Raw genomic sequence first — 16,198 nt, forward strand, 5'->3', positions numbered from 1 at the left:
TTGTGGAACGACACCCATTTTGCTTGGAACAGTACAATGGAGCAAAGATGCCATTCTGGTGGAGTTGTAAGAAATATTTAAGCACAGACTGGAAACCAAGGAGCTTGGAGTAAAAAACATTTGTTCTGCATTAACATGAACTCCCAAAACTTCTCAAGCAGGAATGAACTTGCAAGACCAGCACGTGAAGCAGCACAGCCCGTAGCTCCGTGACCCTGGTTTTGCCAAGCAGGGATGTGTAGCAGAGGCACAAACACAAGCTGGTTCTGCAGCCACCGAGCAGAGTTCCAGGTGTTGTCCCTGAGCATTGGAGCAGACAGGCAGAGCGTTCCGCTGTACATCTGCCCTGCATCTACGCATCCAGGGGATATGTTGTGGCCTGAGGAGAACAGCAGTGCTGCTAAAGATAACTTCAGCAGATGTACACACCGCAGTCTTCAAAATCAAAAAAACAACTCACAAATAGCACATGGGAAGTGAGCCTTGTTAAAATGTTAAATATTGGTATTCAACAAACTCTAAGTATTTAATCACTGTACGGTCACACACATAAAGTTGAGCTGTTTTAGTTAAATTATATTTAAGCTATTATAAGGATAAAATTCCACAGTGCACTTCTACTTTTTTAATCCAAGAACCCGTGAAACTGAGAGACATAGGTTTATGGAAGGAGCCTCCTTGAAGCTGGTTCTGATCTGAGAATTATTATGCCCAGATTATGTGAAATAAGCATAGCCATGCAGGAATTGGCATTTATCAGCTAAACTGTATCATGCCATTTAACTTATGTATTAGGTAAGCTGCCCTTGATAAGCTAAAAAATAAAGAAAACTTACATAAATTAGGAAAAGATCCATTGGAAATACAAGCGTCCATACAGCAATAAAAATAAACAAGTAGAGTTAACTATAATAACTAGGAGGAATTATAATAGTTAGGACAGGTTATGTCTATCAGCGCTCACTAGTACTTGATTAATTGCTCCTGACCAGTTTCCCACTCAATGCTGAACACAAGATGACCTTATCTATGTTGGTATTTAAAGTACATGCAACTGTACCCAACATTCGGGCATGTTCTAGAAACCAACCCAACCGGCATAAATAACAAGGCTTGCACATCATTACATGTACGCATTCCATACTACAGCCTGAGGAAGGAACCCCTCTATTCATTCCTGGGGGCAACCAGAAGATGTAGATTTTCTCAATTAAGCTACAGCAGCACTCTCCGTGTGCATCCTTTATCAATTAATGGCAGGCCAGGCACATGGGGTACTTCATCATTTTAGCTGGCCAAGAAAGCCGACAGGCAGACTAACAGTTAATAAAATAAGCATCTATTATTGCACTAACACTGAACTTGTATACTTTAGAGAAGACTGAAGCTATTTTACTCAACAGCAGCTGTGTTTACACTATAGCACAGTCTGGTACCTCCAAAACTCAAGTGAACTTATATCTGACAGCAACTATGCTTGTTCCAAGCGAAAAAAAAAAACTGTTAAGAGGAGAAACATACTTCGGCTCCTTGTGCTAAATGAAAATCTTTACTTGAGCTGCTTTTAAAGGTACCACAACTTCATTTACCATGGACCAGGAATACAAACTGAAACCAAAATATATTGAAAACACTTGGTTCATCCATACAGTAGCATCATAAGAAAATTCAACTGTGCTCATCACATCAAATTTTCCATTCTCCCCCAGCAAGGTACACAAACCCATTTTAATCAATATGAGAGCCAGTTTACAGTTGAGACTCTGAGCCGCATCCATCAGTCACTGTCAGGAACAGAGCGCCTGTCCTCTAAAGTTTTTTTCAGATGAAATAAAAAAAGGTTCATTGTCAAGATAATTCAGTGTTACTTTTTATTGATTTAGGCTTGGTGGATATCTTCCCTTCTCCTCTTAGCGCTTACTGAACAGAACAGGAAATAACACTTTATCTACAACTATCAAAAGCTTTGGACATCTATTCTACACAATGCAGTCAGCTGGACCGGATCTATGGAGGTTATTACTCAGAAAAGGAAAAGATCTACTTGCTTGTACCTGAAACCCATGGTATACATTATGTTGAAGATGCCGGATCCATTGCAGCAGTAACCCCTCAACTGGGGAACGCTGTCAGCCTCCAGGCGTCGTCTCTGAGCCTCGTGCTGCAGCCAAGCAGAAAATACATCCGGTGAAGCACAGCACTGGCGGGGACGCAGCGATCGGGCTTGGAACTGCTGAAGCCGCACAGCAGCCAGAGCCGGGCTGCCTGCCGGCTCCTGCCCAACAGCACCCCGTTCTGCCGCAGCAAGAACGTGGGTCTTCAGCCCCGCCATTTCACTCATCACTCAGCATGCAAGATGAAGTTGTTTTGTAGGTTTTACTTAATATTTCTTCTTGGGAAACCATTTCTTTTTAATTGAGGCTTATTCCATTTGCCTTTGGTTTATGATGCTGGATCTGCTTTGGACTAGTGAACGTGGACAATTTCTGCTGGGCTTAGAGAACGCATCTAAAGAGCAGAGTTCGAAGGTGTCCTATCACCCAGCGTATCTGCCTCTAGAGAGCAGCGGGATGATGGGGGACAAGGCGCTGAGAAAAATGAGGAAATTTGGAATCTACCACTGGCTTTTTTCAGGTACTTCCACTGCCTGCAAATATGTAGGTGAGGCTGATCAGAAAAGCTTTCCCCAAAGGACACTTACCTTCAGAGGCAGCTGGGGATTAAAGACCTTAGAGACAAATGCCGTTCACGGCATTAAGTTAAAATTTAGAGCTGCTGTAAGTTGCCTGACCTCCCTTCTCCAGAGTCATGTTCACTATTGTTACCACAAACAAAAAACTGAGCAAGTAGTGGCAATGCCCGGTGTCTAATGCCATCGACACCCGAGCAGCGCGTGTACAACTGGCTGTCATTGAACTGATCCCCAAGCCAGAGCACAATGAAGGGCAGTCAGGCAGTTACACCCAGCACTGCCAAAGAACTGCTCAGACATAAAATCTTCCCATTCCTTCAATGCAAATTACTAAAAGTGTAATGATAGTTGTCACTGAACACAGACAACTTAGATTAGCTTAGCAATACTGTGCAATATTGGGCACGCTCTCGATTTGAGTGAAGCACAGGCTGGCTGCCTCTGCTCTCAGTGCACTTTCCTATCATGCAATACCCCAAGTTATTATTTTCAGAGCTTGTGCATTTACAGCCAGTTAAGATAAAGAGATCACATCATAAACATCTATTACCAAGAATTCATAACTACCCAAAAGGCATATAAATGACAGAGTCTTTTAGAAACATCCTCTTGATCTTCAATAGATGCGACCAAATAAAAATCCCAATTCTGTAATAGTGATTTTTAGTCATCATATAGCACAGCTTGTAGTACTTTGCTATCAAGAGGCTGTGGGCAGAGGACACACAAATTAGTTTCCACAATTTGTAGCAGTACTGATGTTAAAGACAACAATGTAAAAGGAATAAATAAAATAGGAGTTAAGTTAAATGCTCTGAGGGCTTATTAATTTATAATATAACTAAATTAATCCACTATCAATATCTAAAGAAAAACTACTGAAATCAAATGCTCTTGGGGAGTTGTTAAGAGGAAATGAGAAATTTGGTTTACTCTTCACTGCCACTTCACTGTTTTAGCAATATGGGATTCCGGGCTCCCAATCCAGATCTTCTGTCTTAAACAGTAAAGCTGAAAATAATCTTCTACTTTAACAGCATGTACTTTTTCTTCTCTGATGCACCAAACTAAAGACCTAATAAGGGAGTGTTGTCTGCAGACAGCAAAACAACATCTGGCAGCTTTCTGAGTATCCCATTTGAAGAAACACTTTACACCGTGTACCGGCAAAGTGTGAAAGAAGGCAAATCATCTGGTGCGGAGCTGGGTAATGCCCCAGGTACAACCAGAGCCTTCACATCAAATTTCTACTTACTAGAGACTCAGACTACTACTGTAAATTGCTGAACAACTGTATCCGATGTCCCAAGAGAGGACAGGTGCCTACACCGGTTTGTACTGCACCTGTACTTCACACCAGCCTTCTGCTTCTAACACAAACAGAAAACAGAGAATTCAGCTCAGGCGTGCAAGGTCACGTGGGATTTCTGTGATAATACTCAAAGCGATGCTGCTGTGCAACACTATTGTAATTTGCGGTACCAACCTTTTAGTAAAAAAGGGTATTCTTGCAAAGAGACAATAATAAGGGTAATTTTTTAAAAGGGAAAGCTAAAAAAGATTAATTTCAAAAGCATCTCCATCTCCAGTGCAGACTCCCGTGGCCAAAGCTAATCCATACAGGCCACTTCTGCCTCAGAGTGAGTGAGAAGCAAGAGAAGCCCAGCAGCATGACATCATGATAATGTCATGTCACACAGGAAATCGAAATTTAATAAAAAACTTGAGGAATTGCAGATCTTGAGTTGGTCAAAACAATCAGATTTCTGCACAGCTGAAAGCATGTGGAACATGTCAGCACTTCTTAGAAATCCCGCTACAGTAATTCATACCACACCTTCCTTATTCAAAATTTCTACCCATTTTTTCTACATGACCCTCAGGGAGCACTTACTCCAACAGCAAGTTTGACTGCCATCTCAGTTATTAAAATGTATTAAGTGATAAACTTTAAAGTGTTTAATTTAAACATTAAAACACATTTATCATCAGCGTTGCCTTAGATATCAGATTAAACAAGACCTAATATCTAGATTTTCATCTGCTCAGTGACATATCTTTCAGCTTTTTATATATATAATGACAATATCAGAGAAATAGATTGTATAAATTTAGGAGGAGAATCAGATGGCACCAGAAGAACAGGAAACCTTGTGGTTAGGGAGAAACTGTAATCAAGCAAAGGGAAAATGGAAATTTTGCACAGTGTACAAGTGTCTGCACACTAATAATCAGTCACGGTCAAGTAGCTGAAAAGGCCACCTGACACGTTTGCGTTGAGAAAGCTGGATGGCTCAAGGGATTTGCGAGACATTAAAGCTCACCTCAGAACTGGTCCAGTTCGATCAGCCTAAGTCTCTCACATGAATACCCCCTGCCGCTGTAGCTGAACTGCACAGCAAGCAAGCAGGAGCAGAGATAAGGTGTAAGGAAACCTGTCACTAAACCAGTTTTGATAGAGAAAAAGCATCGCACGTGAAGAAGCTCCAGGCTGCCAGTGTGATGGCAGCTCAAGCTGGGAGGTCAAAAGCTGTTCTCATGATGTCTGTGAGATGGCCCAATACGAAGTAACGCAGGTACCACCAGGCAGTAACAACAGCCCAGGTGTGCTCCTTACATTCTTCACATTGCCTAGAATCCAGGCTTAATGGCATGAATAAAAATTATATATGCATCCTTTCTGCTTTAACTAGAAGAGGCAAATGTACTCACTGCAATGTCATACATATAACAATGACTGAAAAGCTGTAACAGCCAAAACCAAGTATTTTTCTTAACCTTTTTCTGGTTTTTGTCCTCACAAGGAAAAGTCTGTTACGGAAGGTCTTCAAGCAACACAGAACTGCTAACTAACGAAAACAAATCATTACATTTTGTGCACTACATACACATTAAACCACGGCCGCTCCGTTCCAGGTGTCGCGGTGCTGGCACACGGTTACTGTCGGGACTCACGACCCCAGCACAGCCCGGACCCGCAGGGGTGCAGCCAGGGAATCCAGCACCACCCCCGCTGAGCAAGAGTCAAAATCCTCCTGCCAGCCGCTATGTTCGCTGTGACACTCTTCATCTTTTGCCCAAAAACACACCGATAGCATGAACAAGCAAACATGAACTCCATAATTTTCCTGATGTCACTCCCTATAATTTTACGAGGTTCTTGTATTTGGGTAGATGCGATCTTGTTTCTATTCTAACACAATATTCCATTTCTGTTTTTAAAACCTGACAGGCAACCCACAAAAACCCAGAAGGCACATTACACCTCTTATCTGATGCAACTCTGAACTAATGTTACTGCAAACTTTGTGTTATTTTCAAGACAGGACAAATGGCTTCAGCCTTTTTTTTATTCACATAAAGACTGCAAAGGCTTTGTCATTTTGCAGGGGAGAGGGTGGTAAGAGGAGAGGCAAACCAGGAAAGGTTTCATTTTCCAATGTTAAATTTTATCTACCTAGCAATATTATAGTGTCTATGTTGATGGGAAGAGTTTTAGCCTAAGCTGACTCTGCTTTTTAAATAAAAGTTAACAAATATCTGTATAATTACCAGAGAATGTTATTACCACAACTTCCCGTAGAGGACTGCCAAAACTATCTCTTTAGGCTCAAAACAGTTTATAAAGCTGGGTTATTCTGATAAAATCAGGTTAAGGAACATCCACACACAAAGCCTCACTGACTGATGTAAGGGAATAACAATACAGAGTAGCTTAAATAAAGTTCAAGTTACAATAATCTTGCTAAAAGTTATTGCTTTACGGTTGATTGGTTATTGAAGGGAATTGCATAACTAGTGACAAAGAATCAACTCTGTATTAGCAGATTTGTAGTAGAGTTTTGCAGTGTTTTTTTTCTTTAAATTTTCAAAATCACAGGCCAACCTTCCTCAAGTTAGTCAGGGGATAAACTAAAACTAGGTTCACTTTACACTAAATAACTTCCACTTGCTTCTCTGAAGCAAACTTTAGACAACAGATAAAGAGAAATATCATGCACATTTGGGGACTCTGTAACTTCATATTAGTAGTGTAAGAAATAACTCAGCACGTTGGCCAAAAACATGTCTTATGACCAAGTCAATTAATGTCCATCTACACCCAGCCTGCAACACATCCATGGGTGCCCAGTTACCAGAACAACCTTCATGATTACAAAACCGAAACAACTGCTAAAAGCCAGTGCTAGTAGAAGTATATCCCTAGAATGGCAGTGGAAATAATAAATAGGATTCAGAGCTAACACCCACTATCAAAAGTGGGAAGATACAAACATGCGCAAAAGGTAAGACCGAGTGTTGGCATCTTGAGGTTTTTTATAAAGATACCCAACTCTTACAAAGGTGTCAATGGTAATAATGGCAGATTTCTGCTGTTGGGGAACGGAGAGTCACTTGCGAGCAAGAACAACTGCTCTGTATTTAACCTGCTCTGTAGGTCATTCTCTACACATCTTCAGCACCTACAGCACATGGAAAATGTTGAGCTCTGTAACTTTTTGTATGAGAAAGCATCAAAAACATCAAGAATACATTTGTACAATATGACAGTACACTATAGCAAAGTCCCAGGCTGTTACAATGATTCACAAAGATTTTCAACATTCAGCACCACAAGAGACTTCCCAAAAACTCAAGGAAAGTTTGTTCTATATTTTGTTCTCAGAAGTCTCTCCCTTCCCCTTGCTGTGGTTCTCTGCCAACACTCAAATTTCTCCCTAACATGTTTAATGAAATACACAAAAGTCACTCATACAGTCTTCAAGACCCAAATATTTGCATTGCAGTTCCACCATTAATTCAATCCATCCCAAAAGTTGGTTTGGCCACCATAAAGACCTTCCCCCCAATCCCAGCTCCATTTTCCAGCAACACCATCCCACTGCCAACAGCTCATTATTATATCAAACCCATCACAGATGAAGCTCCTCAAAGTGCAACAGTCACTTAAACTCATTTAAAAGCTACCATGAAACTTCCAATGCAAGACGTATTTGGGAAGTGCCAGTTTCAAACTGAAGCCACTTCTGTCTGACACAAACCACCAGGAAACATCCTCAGGGAAGGATCTGAATCACACGTAAGTATTTAAATTCATTAAGAACACTATTAACATGTTGAGGTTCCTCCACTTGTATTTCCCACCAGATCAGGAGAAAATGTGCATGCTAATCTCTTGCAGAAACAGGGTTTTCAGTGACTTTTTCTGGAAGGATTGTGCCCTTTTTACAGATTCAAAATGCAAAGGGCACTGGTCACAACCTGATTCCAGGAACCTGTTCATCTGAGCACTGTGATTACACACTCGCTTTCTGCAGCTGAAAAGCAGAGCTACTTTTAGCTTCTAATTGCGTACTTTTTAATTATTAGTTTTATGAAAGGAACTAAACTGACAGCACAAGTTATTTTTTAAAAAGCAGACAAACAGGGCATCAGGTATATCATGTTAAAGACTAAATGAAGGGATAATGTGTTTTGACTAATAAAACCCATTACAAAATTTGCACTGCCTTTTTTTTTTTTTTTACATTAAGTTCACTCAATATAAGCAGCAATTTTTCCTCTAAACTTGCACACAGTATTTGAGCAGAGAACAAGACATGCACATCAACTACTACATGAAATTGGCACTTACTTTACCATAATTCAAAATATTTTCATCACTGATAAATTTTTTGCACAAAATAACTCAGGAAATAACAGTACTAAAATTTTATCAAGCTATCAGTCTAAAGTATTAAATAACCCAAGGAAATGGTAATACTTAACTCCAGAGTACTGGGAAAGAGAGGAGTTTTTGAATGGTATTAATAGCATAAGCGAAAAGCATTCAAAAGACATTCCGAAACCTCTTGACTGTGAAATTCATGTTCAATTGTGCACTCTACACTTACCTTCTTTTTTGTTTTGCCAGCTCCTTTCCTTTCCTTTCCTTTCCTTTCCTTTCCTTTCCTTTCCTTTCCTTTCCTTTCCTTTCCTTTCCTTTCCTTTCCTTTCCTTTCCTTTCCTTTCCTTTCCTTTCCTTTCCTTTCCTTTCCTTTCCTTTCCTTTCCTTTCCTTTCCTTTCCTTTCCTTTCCTTTCCTCTCCCTTCTTCCTCTCCCTTCTTCCTCTCCCTTCTTCCTCTCCCTTCTTCCTCTCCCTTCTTCCTCTCCCTTCTTCCTCTCCCTTCTTCCTCTCCCTTCTTCCTCTCCATCAAATCTGACACCATCCATGTTTGTGACACCAAACCAGCCGTGGTTGCTGAAGGCACGGGGTCCAACAGACGGGCAGCCCATCGACTCCAGTGACTCGCGTACACCTCCACGTCCTCATTTCCCACAGAGCGGCGGTGAGCAGGTCAGTGTGTACACACAACTTCACCCCGCTCGATGGAATCGGAATATCGTTATCATAAAAGCCAGTCCTGATAATGAAACACTTCTAGCTCCAGCCAAATGCTTCACTCCCAAAAAGATAGGTGCTCTAACCCAACTCCTGTCATTAGCATAAAACTGAGTAGCTAACTGGCAGAGAAGCAGCAATGCTGAGCAGATGTGTATTTACTACCACACAGAACCAGCATTTAGCACAAAACTCTGAAGAGAATTTTCAAGTTGCCAGACTAATGTGGACCTCTGGCCATATAACCTATCAAAGGTTTTAGGTAACAATGCTGATTGCTTCAATGGGAGTTGGACTCCAAACGCTTTGAGAGTCGGGGTCCAAACTACTACAGGTTGAGGAGCAACGGCTGGTGTGGATGGAGCAGGAGAGACGGAGCTGGCCCCGTGCTGCCTGTGGTTTCTCCTGCTGTCTGAAGCGCTCGTCCTCGGGCTGGGAGGACAACTGCCGTTTGCGTGAGAAAAAAAGCAGAAGCAGCACTTCATCTGCTGTTTTGATTTGTTCTTTTTAAGGAAAGATTAGCAAGCTGTGAAGGAAAACTCTCCACTGAGCTGCCCATAAGTACAATGCTTGCGTGAAATTACGCTGCCAGTTACAGCACCAGACATCATCCTTTTCGTATCCTCTCAAAAAGCGTTTCCCCTAGGAAACTAAATCAATAATCTTAAGCAACAGCAACTGCACGCACAAAGCGCACTGCTTTAAGTATAACATGAAAAAGCACTGTTCATGTTGTTTTTAGGATTATGTGTTTTAATTATAGCCCTTCACCCTCCTTCTGGCTTTGTAATTGAATTTCCTTTTATCTTTAGAAGGCTAACTTTATTCATAAGAGGCTGTGGATGGCAGAGTTCAATCCTTTCAATACAGAGTCCTGAGGTTTCCCACTGCTTTCCAAGATTTCATTCGCATTTTGTTTTAAAAGGGTTCCAGTTCAGATTAGCAAATATGTTTTTAATGGAAATAAATGTGTATCTAAAGGAGGTACATTGTTACGATAACCAAAACATGCCCTTTTATATCTGAAGGGATCTCAGAAATACCAATGTCCCAAGCTCCATCACAAGGCTTAGAAAGATTCTATTCAACTAGCAGACACTTACAGGACACACTTATATAGAGTCTGTTTGAACCTGTGGATTTGGGGTACTGTAACAAGCTCTTTGTTCTACCTGTAGGATCCAACAAATCTCACAAAGACAAGCTGCCGTTAGATCACCGATAGACTCTCCTGACTGTCTGTTGACCTGATACTTAACTTTTCATATGTGAAAACCCTTTTCCTCCTGCCATTACTCACAGTGCAGAATTTGGCCACTATTTCGGTTCCACTGCCAGCACATCTCTTAACACCATGTCCAAGCAGCGATAATAAGAGGCTAAAAGCACAGAAATATGGTTACTTCTCACCTTCCAGACTGGATTACTTAATACACTTCGGGTGTTAAAGCAGCACTCGAGCCTTTCTTGTGAAGTGCATTAAGTTTCATAACAGGCTGAGAAAACATTTCAGAGCAACAAGGTTTTAAATGTGGCACTTTAAGTCTAGAAAACTGAGAAAAACATCCATAGGGCTGGCTATGAAGTCTTAGTGGATTGATTAGTTCTGAGAGACTCCAGGCGTCAACAAAAATAATCCTCAAAAGTCCCCGCATTTGATCTTGGAACATCTTCAACCAACCATGATCTCTAAGCCACACGGCCACCTATTGTCACTGCAGCTCCTGAGCTGGTTCTGCGTCACCCACTGAAACGGTGGTTTCACTTGCTAAAGCTCCATTTGAGTCACTACTAAGACTCTACCACTCTATGCACTGTGATGGCAAAACACAGCTTTCCTCCATATCTTTTCCTCCTAAATGGAATTACAATATTACGAGCTGTGTTAAATCATTGAATTCTCTCTCTCCAGGCAATGCCACGAAAATATGGCCCTGTCTTTTATTATTGCTCATTAACTGATACATTTCCTTCCCATTCCTCCCTTTAAAAGTACTGAAAGCTTAAAAAGAGAGAAAATAAAAAAAGAATTTAAAAAAGACATCCGCTTTCAACAATACAAATTGCAAATCACAAGAACATTAACAGGCCTAAAGGCCTAAGAACAGTGACAGCACAGGGTTTTAGTGAAGAGCTCACAGTACGTGATGATGTCCTTATTACCTCAGCATCAGGACTGGTAAAATTACATGAAAATCTCTTCTCATTTTAAGGTGGTTTTTTTTTGCACTTCTGTTCATACAGAGAGAAAAACAAGACTTGAGCCTAAGGGCTCAAAAGACAGACAGTAACTGAAGAAGATTTCTCTATTTTTAGGAGTACAATTTCAAAGCTTGATCTTGACAACAATGGAATATTTACACTATTGTCAAAAGTGTTTTCAAATCTACACTTTTTTTTAATTGAATTATTTTTACAGCTCCATCCTTGCCAAGTTCTGTAGATACTTTTTCAAGCATATGCAACCTTATTTCTGTTGTTAACATATAAATACAAGAGAGCGATAAGACTCTTCTATTCAAGTTCCATTTCAACTTCAGAATCAATAGTTGTGATTATTAACTCAGAATTTCAATTTTCCAGTGGGATGCAATAAAAACAGTGCCTCAGAAAATCAAAGAATACCCTAATCCTGAAAACACTACCTTAAAAAGTTATTTTATGAAGTCTCTTAGATTTTCTTCCCGTGACAATAACCTGCATCTAACGGTAGGCCAGTGGAAGTTCTTAAAGAGCTAAAACCCCTACAAATACCTGTATGTATTATAATCACGCACTTCCACTGGGAGATGAGATTTTAAATATACTCTTGATTAAACAGAAAAGAAAACCATTCGCCTGGTTGCATTCAAGAAACATCTCTGCTGACAGCCCAAGTCTGTCTGGATTTGCCCTGCCCAGATACGGAGTTGCCAGCAAAACCTTAAGCGGCAAGTGCAGCGTTGGATGTAAAGGATCCCATGGCCCGCTGAAGTGCTGCCCTCGGCTGCAGCCAGAAATTGCTCAGACAAGCATCGCCACGATCACTGCGAGGAGCAACAAGAATGGAAAAAAACGAATTATTGGATCTCTATGCAAAGCAAGCACCTAATCTGAGTGAAGAACTGGCCTAGAAAAAAAATACTCCCTAAAAGCTTTGCAAAGCTGAGGTCAACACTTCCACACTATCTTAACTTTAATTCTTGTAAGGTACTTTGTTAGCCCTTATGGCTACAAAAATAGTCTTCTAAACACACAAGACTAAAAGCTTGTTCTTCTATGCCAGGGCCGGGCACACCCAGAAGTGAATAGCCATAAGATGAACAGAAAACTGCTGAGGTACACAGAAATAATGAATGGATTTTTCAAAAGGGCTGACAGAAAAAAACTCATTAATCGCAAAATGAAATAACTTTTCTGGCTTCTCGATTCAACAATCTCCAATGTACTTACTACCTTATAGAGAAGTAATTTATGTGGAATATAAAGTCTTTGGATTGTGGTACATTCCCACATAATATGGATTAAATGCAAAATGCATGTTCTCCTGTGCACATCACACAGGTGTCAGACACAGGGAGCTCACACAGCACCGTACAGAGGCTGGGGTGACCTCTTCATCTGGACTGAGGATGTTCGCTTTGCCATTTTCCAAGCTGAACTAACTGGTGATCTATGTGCACACCACAGCATGTAGGCTTGGTCGCAGTGTGGAAGCCTGGACTACTTATTTTAATTAATATCATCTAAAAAAATTCACAACCTGGGAAATTCAGAATAATTTTTTTTTTTTAAATGTTGAAAATATCAGTGTTAAATTCATCACTATATGCTGCACAGTAGTTCAGTCAAAGAGAACTTCATTTAATGACTTCAAGAAGTAAGAGTTTTCCTATGGATGACACAACCTGGGCATTAAAGCCAAAACCAAGTTCAACAGTCACCTGAGGTGGGAGGGTGGTCAAAACCATAACAGAAATAGGTAAGTGGTATCAGCATTTCTGGTCTATACATTCTCCACTACCACAATGAAAACTCTTAAATAAAAAATAGCTCATTGTAACTGCTAAGAATTGCTAGTTGAAGTCTCTTGCATATGGCAATTTTTTTGCAGTATTAATATTGCTATAAGGATACAATTTAGTTTCATCCATTTTAATTCCTTCCTCTTCTTCCCTGCGAAATACCTGCGTGAATGTCCACAGGCCACCCAGGACAGAAGCTGTGGCCACAAGCTGGCACCTCAGGCCCATCCCCCCTGAGCTGGGCACCCTGCTCTCCCTGCTCCCCCTGCCGTGGGCTCAGCACAGAAACACCCACTTGAAACTGGAATAGGAAAATCCATCAGACCAGCGCACGCTGCTCTGAGCACCGTTTATTCCCACTCTGTGTCTTCAACACAAGGAAAGCAAACATCTCGCACGCTTGGAGTCCACAGACACAGGGCTGTCTTCCCAGGACCTACTATTGTCCACAGAGAGTCGAACAATTTTGGAGCATTTTCTGGAAGATCATCTTGTACTTGCAAATGCTGATTATAAAGGCAGGAAGTAATGACAGAAATAAAAAGCAAATTTTCACAACACAAGGAGGACTATTGAGTCAGAGCTGAGTCCTGCTTTTTAAGAGGAGCACACAAACATGAAACAAGTGCAAAGTTTTAAGACAATACAGAACTATTTCGGAGATGAAAAATAAATGTTGTTTGCTAAGAACCCCAGAAGGATAATAGAAGATGAAATTAAAGGCAAGATAAGACAACACAGAGAAAGAAACAACCTCACTTATACAATGACATCTAAATTAGCTACAGCAACTCAAGATTTTGAAATTGTTATGACTAATTCTCTTGGAGCATCAATTCCATACTCACTAAAAGCCCCAAGGAATGGAAAAGAAAACAGAAAACACTGTGCTACAATTCTGGAAATCCACAGCCCCTTGAGACGGCACGTAGTGCTGGTGTCAAACGGCCATGGCGAGACTAGAAGATGCACAGAAAAGGTGTCAAAGATGATCAGAGGCTTGAAGCACTTCTACACTAACAGAGAGATGTACAACTCGGTTTTATGGCAAGGTTCAGAAATACCCACAGCCAGGAAGAGCAGTCCTGCCCAGCCCAGCACTGCACACACAGAGCTGTCGACAGGCTTCAGCATCCTCTGCACAACAGAACGGGTTCCTTCTTCGAGCCGAACACTGCAACTATGGAAGGGCACAACAGAGATGTGTAAAATCGAAACCGGTCTGACAAAGAAGGTTACTCACTATTTCTCCTACCACAAGAACCAGAAAACACAAACTGAAGGACCTTTTCACACTGCACACAATTAAACTGCAGACTCACAACCAGGGGAGGCTGTGGATTCAGACAGGACCAGACCAGGGGGCAGAGAACGGGGCAAATGGCTGGTTCCTGCACAGCCAAGTCAACAGCAGCGAAAAGGGTCCTGCTCTACTTTGCTGCTTCTTATCCTCATTTCTACAGTTTTTTGAGGTGAGACAGTCCTAGGTGTCCTACTGATCCAACACATTATGGCAATTTTAACGCTCATCACAGCGTGAGCTGGACTTAAAGCCGTTCTCCTCCTATCAATGCAGGGAAACTTCTCAGCCACCTCCAGCAGCTGGTGTCTCTTCCAAACCCCACTGCTGAGGCAGGAACTCAGAAAGGGTAATTTCATACGTTAAAGGGGGTTTTGCTATGCCTTCTGTAAGGAATCAAGTTCTTGCATTGCAGTAAGACAGATTTCTCCCTTTTGAACAGGTAATAAGGAATTCCTACACTATTAGTCTCTGAAACCCCAAAGACACGGCTTGTTTCAGAGACTCTCCCCGTCTGACCACTGTAACCACCGCCACCCAGCCCTCTGAAAAGACACCTATCGAGGAACATCAACACTGCTGCTTTTCTATAAAGGTGCCTCTGCTAGCTGATAGGCAGTTATATTATTTTGTTATATATCACTCACATTTGCAGGTTTGATGTCACTATCTATGTAACAGCACAAAAGAAGAGCATTTATATAAATTGCTTTTAAAAAGTATACTAAACCAGGTGATACTGCAACTTCTCAATAACCTAAAAATAGTTCCCGGCAAGATTCAACCACTCTTTGAAAACAAAGTATAAATGCAAAAGATTAAACCTGAATATTTAAATAAAAATGTTAGCTTTACTATAAAAAGAATTTTTTTTTATTTCTTATTGGATAATCGTAAGAATTACAATTTATGTCAAGTTGCTTTTAGATGGAAATTGGACACCAATTAGAAATAAAAACTGCACTTTCATTTTACTTAGCTAAGTAATATTCTTGCCTTAAAAGCATATATACAAAAAGCAGATACAAAGAAAACTGTATTTTGGGCTTCAATTTAATAAGTACATAGAGTTAAACCAAGAAACATTAATTGCAATTAAGAAAGGGGATTTTTTTTCTTGTCACCTTATCCCTCCAGCTATTACTCTCCTTACTTGTACACCCTCATTGGAAGAGGAGGAGGCAGACTTCCCTAATTTTTCAGTTTCCAGTCATTAACTCTTACTTCCCTAAGCTGAACTGGTTGAAAAGAAAACAAACCCAAATGAACCAACTGTTGGACACACTCCCTCTATACTTGCAGCTAAGCTAGAATTATCCAGAACTGGCTTATTACCACAATAAACTCTGGATTAATGTGCTTAGCCAAGCCATTTCCCTAAATACGCTGGTTTTCATGACAAAACACATGCTTGAATTTGCTAGAGAGTAACTTCAAAAAGTAAGATTTGGTTATAACAGCAATGGGAATTCAAAATTGAGTTCCCCCCCTCCCACAAATGTATTTAAAAAAGTTTAATAAATTATATAAGACATAAAAAAAATCACCTTAAAAAACGAGACTTTCGTTCTTGGCTGCTAGACTAAAAAGCCATGCTGCTAACTTAAGTGTTGTTCTGCAAATAAAGGAGAAAAAACTTCCCTGAAAGAGGGGAAGATTTTCATATGCCTGTGCAAACGATCACATTCATTTAAAAGGAGTTGATTAGTTTGGTTCAATTGGCCAATTAGTGCTATATATGTAACACTTCTGACTGATCCACGCTTTCATTATTTCTTAGGGCCATTAGTTGAACCCTCATGGTAACACTTTAAAGAGCA

At 40.6% G+C, this 16,198-nt stretch overlaps 1 protein-coding gene across 3 annotated transcripts in view; it reads right to left on the reverse strand.

Moving 5' to 3' along the window:
- The window catches only part of SFMBT1 (Scm like with four mbt domains 1), an 88,723-nt gene that overhangs the window by 50,840 nt on the left and 21,685 nt on the right, over window positions 1-16,198 (reverse strand). The window lies entirely within an intron of this gene.

Source organism: Columba livia, chromosome 10 (assembly GCF_036013475.1).
Source record: "Columba livia isolate bColLiv1 breed racing homer chromosome 10, bColLiv1.pat.W.v2, whole genome shotgun sequence".
In the NCBI taxonomy this organism is placed as follows: domain Eukaryota; kingdom Metazoa; phylum Chordata; class Aves; order Columbiformes; family Columbidae; genus Columba; species Columba livia.